At 31.3% G+C, this 17037-nt stretch overlaps 1 protein-coding gene across 1 annotated transcript in view; it reads right to left on the bottom strand.

The window, feature by feature from the left end:
- The window catches only part of LOC101898509 (unconventional myosin-XV), an 85689-nt gene extending 69288 nt beyond the window's left edge, over nt 1-16401 (bottom strand). Inside the window, exon 1 of the mRNA XM_059122359.1 lies at nt 15829-16401. The gene's annotated coding sequence lies outside the window, so the exon portion shown is untranslated. The remainder of the gene's footprint in view (nt 1-15828) is intronic.
- Between the last annotated feature and the right edge of the window lie 636 nt (nt 16402-17037).

Below are 17037 nucleotides of genomic sequence, written 5' to 3'. Positions count from 1 at the left end.
CCGATTTTAATATAATTTGACTAATTTATTTTCTAATCAAAATCCCGTTACATATTCCAAAATTCTTGGAAATCGAACATACATATCGTGTATGGTGCATAAAATACTTGAAATCGGTCGAAAATATATATGAGAGCTATATCCAAATCTGAACCGATTTTAATATAATTTGACAAATGTATATTTGTTTTAATTTCCGCTACACATTTCAAATTTCATTGAAATTAGAGATACATAGCGTGTTTGGTGCATCAAATACATGAAATCGGTCGAAAATATATATGGGAGCTATATCTAAATCTGAACCGATTTCAATATAATTTGAAAAATTCATTTTTGCTCCCGATTCCGTTACTTATTTTAAATTTCATTAAATTTGGACATACATATCTTGTTTGGTCCACCAATCACATGAAATCGGCCGAAAATGTATATGGGAGCTATATCCAAATCTGAACCGATTTCAATATAATTTGGGAAATAAATTTTTTTAGATAAAATCTATCACACGTTTCAAATTTCATTGAAATTGGGGATACATAGCGTGTTTGGGCCATCAAATGCTTGAAATCGGCCGAAAATATATATGGGAGCTATATCCAAATCTGAACCGATTTTAATATAATTTGACAAATGTATATTTGTTTTAATTTCCGCTACACATTTCAAATTTCATTGAAATTAGAGATACATAGCGTGTTTGGTGCATCAAATACATGAAATCGGTCGAAAATATATATGGGAGCTATATCCAAATCTGAACCGATTACAATATAATTTAGCAAACTTATTTTTGTTCCAAATTCCGTTACACATTCCAAATTTGGAGACTGTATCTTTAACCGATCAATAGATATGTGCATATAAAATCTAAATTTTTGGGAGGTACCTCCGATTCTGATGCTATATCTCCAGTTCCAAGTGGAAATTCAAAAATTTATATAGCCTATGTTACTTTCAGGCGATGTTGCAGTATATATGGAAATTTTCAGAAAAATCTATTCAGCAGTTTTCGAGTCCATAAATTACAAACAAACAAACAAACAAACAAACAAACGTACAAACATTTTCCTCTTTTATAGATATAGATTATTATTATTATTATTATTATTATTATTATTTTCATTATTTTTATTATTATTATTATTATTATTATTATTATTATTATTATATTATTATTATTATTATTTTATTATTATTATTATTATTATTATTATTATTATTATTATTATTATTATTATTATTATTATTATATTATATTTATTATTATTATTTTATTATTATTATTATTATTATTATTATTATTATTATTATTATTATTATTATTATTATTTATTATTATTATTATTATTATTATATTATTATTATTATTATTATTATTATTATTATTATTATTATTATTATTATTATTATTATTATTATTATTATTATTATTATTATTATTATTATTATATTATTATTATTATTATTATTATTATTATTATATTATTATTATTATTATTATTATTATTATTATTATTATTATTATTATTATTATTATTATTATATTATTATTATTATTTATATTATTATTATTATTATTATTATTATTATTATTATTATTATTATTATTATTATTATTATTATTATTATTATTATTATTATTATTATATTATTAGTATATTATTATTATTATTATTTATTATTTTATTATTTTATTATTATTATTATTATTATTATTATTATTCTTATTATTATATTATTATTATTATTATTATTATTATTATTATTATTATTATTATTATTATTATTATTATTATTATATTATTATTATTATATTATATTATTATTATTATTATTATTATTATTATTATTATTATTATTATATTATTATTATCGAATTATTTATTTTTTATTTATTTTTTTTTTTTAGAAAAAAATCAATTCGGCAATATATTTTTTCTTCCAAATATCTATTCGTGGTTTCTCCTTAAGTTGATGATAAATTGGAAAAACAAATGCTACCAAAAAGAGAAAATTTTTTTAAGAGATTTATAAGAGGTAATAGAAATGGGAATCGTACTCTTTCTGAGAGAATTAAAAATGATTGCAAAAAGAGTGTATTCTCAATGAGAATTAATAGAGGAGATTATTTTCTGAAGGGAAATTTAATAAATTTTTTGTGAAAAAAATAATTCCGCAAGAGACTCTTCCATTAGAAATGCAATTTGGGATATTTCTCTTTCACTTGGTACTCTTTCAAAAGAGAGAATATAAAAGATTATAGAATGAAGATCTATCATGAAGTTTTGATTAAAATTTTTTGTCAAACTCTGCATTTTGCGTACTCAAACCACTAACACGAACTGTTGAAACCTTTCTAAAATTTTAAAGGTGGATAATATTTAGCCAAGTTTTTTTTGTTTATAAACAATTCATTTTGGTATTTAAAAAGTTCAATTCAGTAACATCTTCAATACGGAAAATTCAATTGAACAAGTTATATAAATGGAAAAAGTCAATTCAGTTAACTTTTATTTCGAAAGTGTCACCTTAAAGTCCTTGCCATCTCGGCACCTAAAAAAATTCTCCGCAAATGTCAAAACTCCAAAAAGTATCGGTTTCAAGTTAGATACCAAATGTTTCCTTTTTTCAAACAAACGACTTAGACGACAAACTTGGTATTTGGGGTCTAGCGACTCGAAGGCATTTTAGTTGTTGTTGCTAATGCCGTTGGCCATCGTTCATGGCTTTTTGGTATTTCTGCATTCGGTGTTATTTCCTGTTTGTGTTTTTACCAATAAAGGTTTTGTGTTAATTGATTGGTGGGGATTTGATGGAGTGGGGAGAGGGAGAGGGAGAGAGGTTAAAATGATTGATTGATTTGGTGAGGTTATAGATTTCTGAGTCTAATTCTCAAATTTTCGCCTTATTTTAATAAATTTGATGTTCTTATCAGATCATCAAGACGAGATGCACACCTTCCAACACCTTCAGACCCCTTCTTCCCTGACTCACATCAAACTTTTGGTTTATTTTAATAAATTAGATGATCTTATCATAACATCAAGGCAAGATGCACACCTTCCAACACCTTCAGACCTCCCACCCTTTCTCGGTTGACATTAATTACCCCTCTTCCCCTTTATACCAGATAATATCATCCACACTAAGTAAGCCATGAAAAAAAGAGTTATTGTTTAATACCGTAAATATCACACCAGGCAATGCTAAAAATAAAGACATAACTGAAAACTGAAGGGTGTTGGAGTAGCTCTGTGAGTATGTGTGTGTGTGTTCTACAACAAACTACCGACAATTGTCGTCGCTTTGTATGATTTCTTCATTTCTTAATGTCATCCCCCAATGCTTTAGTCATTGGCATTTAAAATGTGGCGTAAAACAGCATTACCAGGGCCCAGCCATGCACATGCCATGCCATGGTCTTTCATTTTACGGCGTCGAGGCGGGGGGACTGTTTTTTTTTTTTTTTGCTCTCCCATGGCATTAAAGGCCATTAAACTTTGCAGCGAACGAAAATATTTGAAATTTTTGTTTGCCTCGAAAGCAAAGGAGAAAAAAAGTTGAAACAGAAACTGAAATAAAGATATCGATGCCATAATTATCGGCTTAAACTATCAAAAAAAATGGTCATTAAGACTTTAGAAAATAGTCCACCAAGATTGGAAAGAGATTGGAAATCCATTAGAAAAAATCGGACTGAATCATTGTTTTTTTTAAGAAAAAGGTTGCCGAATTGTTTATTTTCTTGGGTAAATTTTTCCTAAATGGAGTTTTTTTTTCAAAGTAAAATTTTGCAGAATTGGGGGTCTCCAAAGAAATTCTGGCTATATTTGGGTTTCACATTCCATTTGGCTAATAATACCCTCAGCCATATGGCTACAGAGGGTATATAATTTGATACGGCCAAAACGTGCCTCACCGAAATATCAGGGTTAGACTCTAGGTCTCTTTGGACCAATTCCATTTCAGGACATTTGGAGTCGATCTAGCGATGACCGTCCATCCGTCTGCCCGCCCATCTGGCTGGTGCCCACGATAACTTTCGAAGGAAGCATCCGATTTAGTCCAAACATGGTACATCGTAATATTATTATTAAACTTAGATCGAGTTCGGAGATGGACAATCTCCGTTCACTACTTCTGACACCTCCCCCACATAATGTCAGCATTTGCAAAGAAAATATTTTACTGCACAGAAAGAGAAAGGATAATCCGATTTTGCTCCAACTTTGCAAATCCTAATATTTGCATACGTGCTAGGTCAGGTGCGAAAATTGACAATATCGGTCTACTCCTTCAAGTACCTCGCCCACAAAGGGTCAAAATTTAGAATAATTATAACTCTTATAAAACGTGATTTAAGTATCCGATAGTCTTCAAATTACACACATCACAATATTTTTATTAACCCAAGGTCTGGTGTGAAGATTAAATACCTCGGCCTAACACTTCTGGTACCTCCCCCACAAAGGGTCAAAATTTTGAAAATCCCTGAAGCTCATATAACGCGAAATCTGACATCCGATTCGATTCAGACTTGGCACATCTCAATATTTCCATCAACCCAAGATCTGTTATAAAGATGGTGGAGATCGGACCATTCCTTCTGGTACCTCCCCCACAAAGGGTCAAAATTTTGAATAACCAAAACGATCATAAAATCCGATATAAGCAACCGCTGCTCTTCATATTTCATAGATCACAATATTTTTATTAACCCTAGGTCTGGCGAGAAGATAGTAGAGATCGGACCATTCCTTCTGGTACCTCCCCCACAAAGGGTCAACATTTTGAATAAATATAACTCTTAAAAAATGTGATGTAAGAGTCCGATTGTCTTCAAACTACACACATCACAATATTTTTATTAACCCAAGGTCTGGTGCGAAGATGGGATTTATCGGTCCACTCCTTCTGGTACCTCCCCCACAAAGAGTCAAAATTTTGAATATTCATGAAGCTCATAAAACGCGAAATCCGACATCCGATTCCATTAAGACTTGACACATCTCAATATTTCCATCAACACTAGATCTGTTATGAAGATGGTAGAGATCGGACTATTTCTTCTGGTACTTCCCCCACAAAGGGTCAAATTTTTTGAATAATCACAATTATCATAAAATCCGAAATAAGCATCCGCTGCTCTTCATATTTCACAAATCCCACTATTTCTATAAACAGAAGATCTGCTGTGAAGATGGAATATATCGGTCCACACCTTCTGGTACCTCCCTCACAAAGGGTCAAAATTTTGAATATCCATGAAGCTCATAAAACGAGAAATCTGACATTCGATTTCATTCAGACTTGGCACATCTCAATATTTCTATCAGAACAAGATCTGCTATAAAGACGGTGAAGATCGGACCATTTCTTCTGTTACCTGCCCCACAATGGGTCAAAATTTTGAATATCCATGAAGCTCATAAAACGCGAAATCTAACATCCGATTCCATTCAGACTTGGTACATCTCAATATTTCCATCAACACAAGATCTGTTATAAAGATGGTAGAGATCGGACTATTCCTTCTGGTACTTCCCCCACAAAGGTTCAAAGTTTTGAATAGCCAAAACGATCATAAAATCCGATATAAGCATCCGCTGCTCTTCATATCTCACACATCCCATTATTTCTACTAACACAAAATCTTCTGCGAAGATGGAATATATCGATCCACTGCTTCTGGTATCCCTGACTGAATTTAGTTTTCTAATTGAAAAGAAATATTTTTCCCAACCAAAAAAAAAATCAAATTTTTCTCGTTCTCCTTTACACCTGTCGAATTTTATTGCGAAATTTCTCAAAAAAAAAAAAAAAAAAAACAAATCAGGTCAAGTTTTATACGTGAAACAGGATTATTGACATACCTCCACACCCCTCTCCCATAGAGAAGCCACATAAAACTATTGCAAAAAAAATACGTACACACTGGTTCATTGCCAAACGGACTAGATTACAGCTTATAACCGTTTCTTGAAATTCAACAAATGAAATTCTCAAAACTTCTTCAAAACCTCTTTTTTATGGTTACACAAAACAACAACGAAAATAAAAATCGCAACACAAAACGTGTGTATACCTCACGCAGAACGGTATTGTAAAATAAAAACAGTTAAGCATGCAAAAAAAACGAAAAAAAAAAAAACCAACCTCCAACAAAAAAATGGGGAAAAAGAACACATAAAACATGAAACACGAACGTACAACGAAAAAAAAAACAACAACAACAAAATCTGACAAAAAAAGAACTGGTTCCGGCCGAACAATGTAAGCCACAAGAATAATCAATCAATAACTTGGCAATGGTTCAGGCAATTACCGCACACACACACACACATACACACACGTACACCCAGAGCCACACAGGAACATATTTGTAAGACAACAACGAAATTCTTGGCCAAACAGGAAACTCCACCAAAAGAAGCCTGACCAGCCGCCACATAACATGGCAATCAGTCACTCCAAACCAAACAGCCAGCCAGCCAAGTAGCCCAGCTCTTTGCCAAGTCTCACTCTTTGCAAAGGCAATACCAAGCACCAAGTTTGTTGTCTAAGTCTTTTGTTTTTTGTTTTTAACATTCTAGGTTGCCTGCTTCGACTTGACAGCTTGTTCGCCTGTCTGCTGGAACTGTTGTTCTTTGGCCTGCTTTGGTGAATTTTTAATGTTTCTACTTTTTTTACTTTTGGTATTTGTTTTTGTTTTAGTTCTGTTGTTTTTCAGAAACAAATGGAAAACAAAAAAACAATTAAAGAACAACACAACACAAACTAGGAAAGAAACTGAATGTTGTTCTCCTTTTTGTTGCCGGTGTTGTTGTTGTTTGAAAGTTACAACAAAAATAAAATGAAATTAAAATTAACAAAACAAAATTAGTTAATAGAAAAAAATTCTCAATGAAACTTGGAAAGAAGAGGGATTCTAAGAGAGGTAGTCTGGGAGAGAGAAAAGCAGAGAGAGAGAAGATATTATAATTTGAGGGTGCTAATAATACATTTTCAACAACAAAACATTGCTGAACTGAGTTCCTCTTTGGAAAAACTTTGTTGAATTGAGTTTTTCCCAAGGAAAAACTTGACTGAATTGAGTCTCTACTCTGTTGTTGTCTGAAAGTTCCGACAAAAAGTGGATGGTAAACAAAAAGGAATTAAAATTAACAAAAATCAAGAAATAGAAAAATTCTCAATGAGACTTGAACACTTTGTTGTTGTTGTTTTTGTTGTTTGAAAGTTAAAAGTGGATGATAAACAAAAAGAAATTGAAATTAACCAACATTAATTAACAGAAAAATACCCCATGAAAACTGGAAAGGGAGAAAGAGTATAAGGGAAGAGAGAGAGAGAGAGAGAGCCGACATTATAATTTGAGATTGCATTTGAGAAAATGTAAGAATTTCAGCAACAAAACTTTGCTGAATTCAGTTCCTCTATGGAAAAACTTGGTTGAACTGATTTTCCAGGGAAAACATGGCTAAATTGAGTCTCCACTTTGTTGTTGTTGTTTAAAAGTTAAAAGTAAATGATAAACACAAAGAAATCGAAATTAACAAGCATTAATTTAACAGAAAAATACTCCATGAAAACTGGGAAGGGAGAAAGAGTGTAAGGGAGAGAGAGAGAGACGACATTATAATTTGAAAGTGGGCTTTTGTTTTTTAGCAGCGCTGGAAAATGTAAGAATTTCAGTAACAAAACTTTGCTGAATTCAGTTCCTCTATGGAAAAACTTAGTTGAACTTATTTTTCCAGGGAAAAACTTGGCTAAATGTAGCCTCCACTTTGTTGTTTTTGTTTGAAAGTTAAAAGTGGATGATAAACTAAAAGAAATTGAAATTAACAAGCATTTATTTAACAGAAAAATACTCCATGAAGCTGGAAAAGGAGATCGAGTCTAAGGAAGAGAGAGAGAGAGAGAGAGGGACGACATTATAATTTGAGAGTGCATTTGACTAGTTCTTGTTCTTGAGCAGCACTGGAAAATGTAAGATATTCAGGAACAAAACTTTTCTAAATTCAGTTCCTTTATGGAAAAACTTGGTGGAATTGATTTTTTCAGGGAAAATCTTGGCTAAATTGAGTCTCCACACCAAAGGTACAATAACAAAAAATGGATGGTAAACCAAAACAGGAATTAAAATTAACAAAAATTAATAAACAGAAAAATATTCAATAAAACTTGAACATTAGTCTGAGGAATGCAGAGGGAGAAAGAGAGGAGAGATATTATAATTTGAGAGTTTTAATATAAAATTTCTCAATAACAAAACATTGCTAAATTGAGTTCCTCTGTGGAAAAATTTGGCTGAATTGAGTCTCCACTTTTTTGTTGTTCCGACAAAAAAGGATGGTAAAGAAGAAAAAGAAATAATTAGGAATTAATAAAAACTAACAAACAGAAAAATTCTCAATGAGACTTGAACAGGAAAAATAGTCTGAGAGAGGCAGAGGAAAAAAGAGAGGAGAGATATTATAAATTGAAAGATCTAATATCAAATTTCTCAATAACAAAACATTGCTGAATTGAGTCTCCACTTTGTTGTTGTTTTGGAAGTTCCGACAAAAAGTGGATGGTAAACAAAAATGGAATTAAAATTAACAAAAATTAATAAACAGACAAATTCTCTATGAGATTGGAATGAAGGAGTCTGGGGGAGGAAGAGTGCAAAAAAGAGAGAACAGATATTATAATTTAAGAGTGCTAATAATCACAATAGATGGGCAAAATAATGAAAGAGAGTTTTCAAAATTTCAAGAAAATCGAACATTTATATGCAATTTTATGCGAAATCACAAATTCCATTTCAGGTTTCTGGGTGAGGGAAATATTTAGCTATAGCAGAAGGGGTTCGCAGATATATATCATCTTCACAACAGATCTTGTGTTAGCAATAATGTTTGTATGTACCAAAATTGAATTGAATCGGATGTTAATTTCGCGTTATATGAGCTGCATGGATATTCAATATGTTGACCCTTTGTGGGGAAGGTACCAGAAGGAGTTGACCGATAAATCCCATCTTTACAGCAGATCTTGTGTTAGCAGAAGTAATGGAATGTGTGAAATTTGAAGAGAGTTTGGAATCTTATTTCGGATTTTATAATCGTTTCGGTTATTCCAAACTTTGATCCTTTGTGGGGAAGGTACCAGAAGGAATGGTCCAGGCCCTACCATATTTTTAACAGATCTTGTGTTGATGGAAATATTGTGATGTGCCAAGTCTGAATGGAATCGTTTGTTAATTTCACGTTTTATAAACTTCGTGGATATTCAAAATTTTGACACCTTTTGTGGGGGAGGTACCAGAAGGAGTGAACCTATATAACCCATATTAACAGCAGATCTTGTGTTAGTAGAAATAATGGGAAATGTTAGACATTTGAAGAAAACCGGACACTTATTTCGAATTTTATAATCGTTTTGGTTATTCAAAACTTTGACCCTTTGTGGGGAAGGTACCAGAAGGAATGGTCCAGGCTCTACCATATTTATAACAGATCTTGTGTTGATGGAAATATTGAGGTGTGTCAAGTCTGAATGGAATCGGATGTTAATTTCTGGTTTTATGAGCTTCATGGATATTTAAAATTTTGACACCTTTTGTGGGGGAGGAACCAGAAGGAGTGGACCGATATTGTCCATTTTCTCACCTGACCTTGCACTGATGGAAATATTAGGATTTGTAAAGTTGGAGCGAAATCGGATTATCATTTCTCTTTCTGTGCAGTGAATTATTTTCATTGAAAATTGTGACATTTTGTGAGGGAGGTACCACAAGGAGTGGACCGATATTGTCCATCTTAACACCGAACCTTGGGTTAATGTAAATATCGGGGTGTGTGAAATTCGAAGACAATCGGACTCTTACATCACATTTTATAAGAGTTATAATTATTCCAAATGGTGACCCTTTGTGAGGGAGGTACTTGATGGAATGGACCGATATTGTCCATTTTCTTACCTGACCTTGCACTGATGTAAATATTAGGATTTGCCAAGTTGTAGCAAAATCGGATTATCATTTCTCTTTCTGTGCAGTGAATTATTTTCATTGAAAATTGTGACATTTTGTGAGGGAGGTACCACAAGGAGTGGACCGATATTGCCCATCTTAACACCGGACCTTGGGTTAATATAAATATTGGGGTGTGTCAAATTGGAAGACAATCGGACTCTTACATCACATTTTATAAGAGTTATAATTATTCCAAATGTTGACCCTTTGTGAGGAGGAGGAGGAGGGAGGTACTTCATGGAATGGACCGATATTATCCATTTTCTCACCTGACCTTGTACTGATGGAAATATTAGGATTTGCAAAGTTGGAGCAAAATCGGATTATCCGAACGGATCGGATATCGGATTTTTTGTGAGAGAAGTTCCAGAAGGAGTGTACCGATATTGCCCATTTCCGAACTCGATCTAAGTTTGACAATAATATTCCGATGTACCAAGTTTGTATCAAATCGGATACTCCCTTCCAGAGTTATCGTGCGCACAAGCCAGAAAGACAAACAGACGGGAGGACAAATGGACGGACGGACATCGCTTGATCGACTCCAAATGTCCTGAAGTGGATTTGGTCCAAAGAGACCTAGGATCTAGGCACATTTTGGCCGTATCAAATGAAATATACCATCTCTAGCCATATGGCTGAGGGTATGAAAAAGGATATTCTTTTCGAACAATAACATTGTGGAATTGAGATTTTCCTTGAAAAAAAAACTTTGCTTTATTGAGATTTTCTATAGAAAAAAAAACTGTTGAAATTATTTTTTCCCATGAAAAAACATTGAATATTTTAATTTATTAAAAAAATATTAAAAAAAATTATTTATTAAAGAAAATCTTTGCCAAACAGAGTTTTTTTTACCAAAAACTTCGTTAAATGCAAAGCAAACCTTTGCCGAATTGATTTTTTTAAACTTAGCTGAGTTATTTTTATTTTTTTTTTTAGAGAAAAATGTTGCTAAATTTACATTTTTTGTTGGTAAATTTGATTTAATTACGGATTACCTTGGGAAAACTTTTGTGAATTATTTTTTTTTTTTTTCAAAAAATGACCTCCATTAAGTTTATCCATCGAAAAATTTGTTTAAATTTAAGGTTTCCTTTAAAAAAAAAACATTTTCAAACAAAGCCTTTTTTCTTAATTCACTTTTTCTTTGCATTTCTCAATTTCTCTCCGGCTATTTGTGTGTGCTCAATAAACAAAAAAGAACAGCTTTGTGTTTGTTTTAAAAATAAACAACAAAAACCCCAGCTCTGTTTGTTGTTGCAGTTTTTGTCTTCTCTAGAAACCCTGCAAATAATAATAATAACGACAATAATGGCCCCCAGTGAAAATTATTTGCATTTCTATTTAACGTTGACGATGTTGACGACCCGCATACCTAATGGCAAGTGTTAAAATGCGGCTGTTTCTTCGGCTCACTTTCTATTCAGCGGCTCATAAAATATGTAAGACATCATCAGTCAGTTAGACAGGCGGCCAGCCAGCCAGCTAGCTAGCGAATGAGTGAGTGAGCAAGTGATCAACCCCAAGTCTTTGGCCCTGCAGGCAAAGAAGTTGGATGGCCAATAGCCGAGATTTTTTTTTTTCGTTTTTTGGTATTGAAAAAATGTAATGATGACTGTGACAATGATGATGATGACGATGATACTATTTGCTGAAATGGTGAGAAGTGCGTTTGCATGACAATTGAAGAGTTTTGTAGCAAAAACAACAACAAACAATAATAACAGTTATAAATCAAAACGTTTGGCAAACAACGAAGGTCATGGTGATGTTTTTTAAATGAGAGGAAAATTATTCAGAAAGTTAAATGTTAGAAAAAAAATGAAATGAAATGAAAGTCTTGGTCTGTAGAAAAAATGTAGCTGAATTTGTTTTTTCGAGGGGGAAACTTTGCTGAATTCCTATCTGTCAACGAAAAAAACTCCATATGGAGAACATTATGTTGAATTTATATTTTTTAAGTTTCTAGGAACGAAAGTGTTCTGAATTGAATTTTTGTTGGAAAAATGTTGATAAGTTAAGTTTTTCTGTAGCATGCTTGCTGAATAGAGATTTCTATACAAAAAAATTAGCGGAATTGTTTTTTTTTCATTAAATTATTTTTATTTTCCTCAGTGGATATAACTCCGTGACTTATAATTTTATAATTTTTTTTATAATTTTTATATATATTTTTTTTTTAATTTAAAAAAATCAAAACTCCGTGACTTATAATTTTATAATTTTTTTTATAATTTTTTATAATTTTTTAATTTAAAAAAATCAAAACTCCGTGACCTATAATTTTATAATTTTTTTTATAATTTTTTATATTTTTTATTAATTTAAAAAATCAAAACTCCGTGACTTTATTTTTATTTTTTTTTTTACATTTTTTTTTTCAAAAAAAATCACTTTTGGCCTGTTGATATAACTCCGTGACTTATAATTTTATAATTTTTTTTATAATTTTTTATATTTTTTTTAATTTAAAAAAATCAAAACTCCGTGACCTATAATTTTATAATTTTTTTTATAATTTTTTATATTTTTTATTAATTTAAAAAATCAAAACTCCGTGACTTATAATTTTATAATTTTTTTTATAATTTTTTATATATTTTTTTAATTTTTTTATTTATTTTTTTAATTAATTTTTTTTATTTAATTTTTTTTTTTTCAAAATAAATCACTTTTGGCCTGTTGAATGACTTTACTTAAATTCACAGCCTACATTGTAAACTCGTGCATATTTCCCAAATAAAAAATTTATTGTATTATTTTCTGAAGAAAAAAAATCAATTCCGCAATTTTTTTTATTTTGTAGAGATCGAAAAAAAAAACTAAATTTGCTGGATTTTTGCGGAGCAAGGAAATATATTCGGCCGTTATATTTCAGCTATATGACGTGGACCTACATAAGCTTTGTTTGTCATAAGCCATTACCATCTTCAAATTCGAAACTTGAAATAAACGGTGAATAATGTAGCTAAAATCATCAAAATATCGTATATAGGGAGGTACCGTACCTGCATAGCCGATTTTCTGTCACAGGCTGTAGCATCCATTACGAACTTCAAATATGACATCTCAAACAATTTCGGTGAGTATTGTACCTAAAATCGTCAAAATTCCGAATATAGGGAGGTACTGATATATGGGGGCTATACGAAGATCTGTAACTGTATAGACGATTTTCTGTCACAGACTGTAGTATCCATTACGAACTTCAAATACCAAATTTGAAACAATTCCGGTGAATAATGTAGCTAAAATCATCAAAATACCTAATATCGGGAGGTACCATTATATGGGGGCTATACGAAGACCTGTCCCTGCATAGACAATTTTCTGTTACAGGTTGTAGCATCCATTAAGAATTTCAAACACGACATCTCAAACAATTTCAATGAGTATTGTACCTAAAATCGTCAAAATACCGAATATCGGGAGATACCGTTATATGGGGGCTATGCGAAGACCTGGACCTACATAGACGATTTTCTGTCACAGGCTGTGGCATCCATTACGAACGAACGAATACCAAATTTGAAACAATTCCGGTGAATAATGTCGTTAAAATCATCAAAATATCGAATATCGGAAGGTATCGTTATATGGGGGCTATACGAAGACGTGGACCTACATGGCCCATTTTCAATACCAAAAGTCCTGCAGACAACATATACGTTTGAGTAAAATTTTATCAATCTACTCCATTTCGTTCGGAGGCTAGAGTGATTTCCATAGGCGGACGGACGGATCGCTAAATCGACATAGAACTTTATGCTGATCAAGAATATGTATACTTTGTGGGGTCTAAAATGTATATTTCGGGGTGTTACAAACGGAATGACAAACTTAACACACCCTCCATACTATGGTGGAGGGTATAAAAATTAGCTGAACTGGCATTTTTTGAACCAAATTTTTGCTGGATTGCATTAATGAGGCTTAAAATGTAGCTGAATTTTCAATTTCATTACAAATTTTACAGAATTGTTAAAAAAATGGAAAAAACTTTTAATAAATTTACCTATCCTTAATAAAGTAATAACTGAATTGAATCTTTTTGTGGGTATATATTTTCCTGAATTGTCATTTTCGAACAGAATTACCCTTTTTTCGTGGTAGAATTCACATTTCCATATAAAAATCGGGATTTTTTTCGAAATTTAGGTTATATTGTTTAACAATTTTGGAATAGTTTGCAGAATTAACTTTTCGTTACCAAAAAAAGGCTGAATTGATTTTTCCATGCCCGAATTTTAGTTGAATTTTTCGATTTAATCTAAAAAAAATAGAAAAAGAGCAAAAACTTGGCTAATTAAGGCTTCTCATGGCAAAAATTGAACCTGATTTGAAACTTTTGGTGCCTACAAATGTTTAAAATTGTCAGTTTTTTATTTAAAAAATACCCGTTTTTGGAGCAAAATTTTAGCTGAATTCACATTTTCATAAAATATTTACCATTTCTTTGAAAAGTCTATTTTTCATTTCTTAAAAAAATATTTGTTTTTTTTACCAAAAATTCCCTAATTAATACCTTGATATTTAAAAAATAGTTTTTCCAAAACATGTTGTGCATAATCATTTTTATTTTTATCTATTTTAAAAACTTTAAGAAATAATATTATTTCCTTTTTCTCATTTCATGTTTAGTGTGTTTGCACTTGTTAGCCGGAGAGAGAGAGAGTGAGAGGGAGTCAACAATGAGAACAATAACAACACATGTGTGGAAGCAAAAGGCAGTCATTGACAAACATTGCATTTTTTTCAAGTCCTTGTTTCAGATTTTTTTTTTAAATTTTGGAAATTTATTTCATAAAATTTCTATGATTTTTTCAGATTTTTTTTCTTTTTTTCCAAAATTTTTTGGCAGGGTCTAGTGAATTTTTATGTTTCGGCGATTTTTTATATTTTGGTGATTATTTATATTTTATTGACTTTTTTATATTTTAGCGATTGTTTTAATTTTTGGTGATTTTTTTTTTCTATTTTTCTTTTTCTACAAAAATTTTGGCAGGGTCTAGTGAATTTTAATATTTCGGCGACTTTTTATATTTTGGTAATTTTTTAAATTTTAGTGATTTTTTATATTTTGGTGATTTTATTTTTCTATTTTTCCTGGTTTAATTTCATTTCTGACATTTTTCAGATTTTTTCCTATTTCTAATAACAACAAAGTCATAGCTGTAGAAGATGATGGTTGCTATCACCACCATCACCACCACACCTTCCAAGTCAATTGTCGATCGAAGTGAATTTAAGATGGCTGCTGTGGCAATAACAAGTGAATATTTATTCGACTCGAAAAAAAACTGATGATGTTATGACAAAATTATTTTTCAATTTTGAAAAATAAAATAACAACAATAATATTCATTGAACTATTGTAAATAAACAAAAACAACAACACTGAGCCGAGGAGAAACAAAATGCCACGCAGTTGGATTTTTTCTCCACAGCAGAAAAAGTTTCTAAGATTTTCGAGTTTGTAAAGATTACAAATTGTTTTCATTGTGATCTGAAAAATAAAAAAACATTTCTGCTATGAAGCCACTCATTTCTGAAATATTTCACAAACATGCCATAGTTTTGCTCCCCCCTTTTTTTGAAAAAATAAAAAAAATAAAAAAATCACACTTGATTTGTTGAAAATTAAACAAAAAACCCCGAAAACGATGAAAAAAACTACAGCCACCACACAAGAATATCTACAAAATCTCGGTACCCATATTCTAGCTAAACTCACGCACACACACACACATTCGACTCTTAGACTTACTATTTTTTTTAGTATTACCACAAAAACAACAACACACCTTTTAGACACACCGATATACTCCGTTAAACTTGGTTTATCTTCTTTGCGGGTCGGCCGGGCAGTCGGACGCAGCAGTAGCAGCGGCAGCCTGTTGCGTTGTTGAGACTTTGTCGTGGTATTTGCTGGCGATGTTCGTTGTGTTTGGAAGATTCAATACGTTGTTGTGATTCTTTCTTTTTTTTCGTATTTTTTTGAGATTGTATGGGTTCAGAAATATTTTTTCTATAACCTTTTTTCAATTCTTTACTATTTTTATTAACTTTTTTTTAATAATTTATTCAATATTTTTTCTCGTTTTGTTGTTATTTTCTATTTTTCCGATCAATTTTTCACATATATTTCTGTTTTGTTTCGTTTTTTTTTTATTTTATTACACGTTTTATTTTTTTATGTGTGTTTCTCTCTGCTTTGTATCCCCTTCTTCTTCTTTCTTATTTTTTGTGTAATCCCGCTTGATTTGAAAACACCACCAAAACGTTCAACAGTCAACAGGTAACTAACAGGTAGACACTCTCCGGCTAAACGAAAAGGCCAAGCCAAGTTGTTTGGCCAATAGGTTGGGCTCAGCCATCAGAAAGGGGTTGCCAAGGAAAAGAAAAAAACGAGCGATTTTTAAATTTGGTCACATGTATTGGAAATTTCAATTTTATTATTATCTACTTTTCATTTTTTTCTATTTCTCAAAATTAATTAAATTTTTTATTCAAAAAATTGTCGAAAAAATCCTTTTCCAGAGATGGCAACACTGCCCGGCCGAGTTTAGTTAAAACGTGTAAACACACACTTAACTGCACACAGACACAAAACAACACCAAACATTTGAAACAAAAAAGGAGAAAATGAGAAAAGCAAACAAAATACGTGAGCTCACTTTCAATTATTTTTTAACAAGGAATTCACAACAACAACAAAAATTAACAAAAAAATACTATTCATATTTTTAGTTTCATAAAATAAATAATTGTTATTAATATCATGAATATTTCTATTAAATAAATAAATCTCCATTCATTTTATTATCCAAGAGTTCCCCATATGCTCTGAGAACAAATGATCTCAGTCTCTTGTGCTCTCTCTCTCCTTTCCTTCTATTATGAAATTTGCTGCATTACGTCTCACTTGCTTTTTACCGTTGATGATCAACAACGCCGCCGTCATCAGTCGGCAGCGGTGTTCTCACCTGAGTCATTCATGAAAGTTCTCAAAA

Source organism: Musca domestica, unplaced genomic scaffold, assembly GCF_030504385.1.
Source record: "Musca domestica strain aabys unplaced genomic scaffold, Musca_domestica.polishedcontigs.V.1.1 20, whole genome shotgun sequence".
Classification (NCBI taxonomy): Eukaryota; Metazoa; Arthropoda; class Insecta; order Diptera; family Muscidae; genus Musca; species Musca domestica.
The sequence above is the reverse complement of the archived record's forward strand: the minus strand, read 5'-3'. Positions and strand labels throughout refer to the sequence as shown.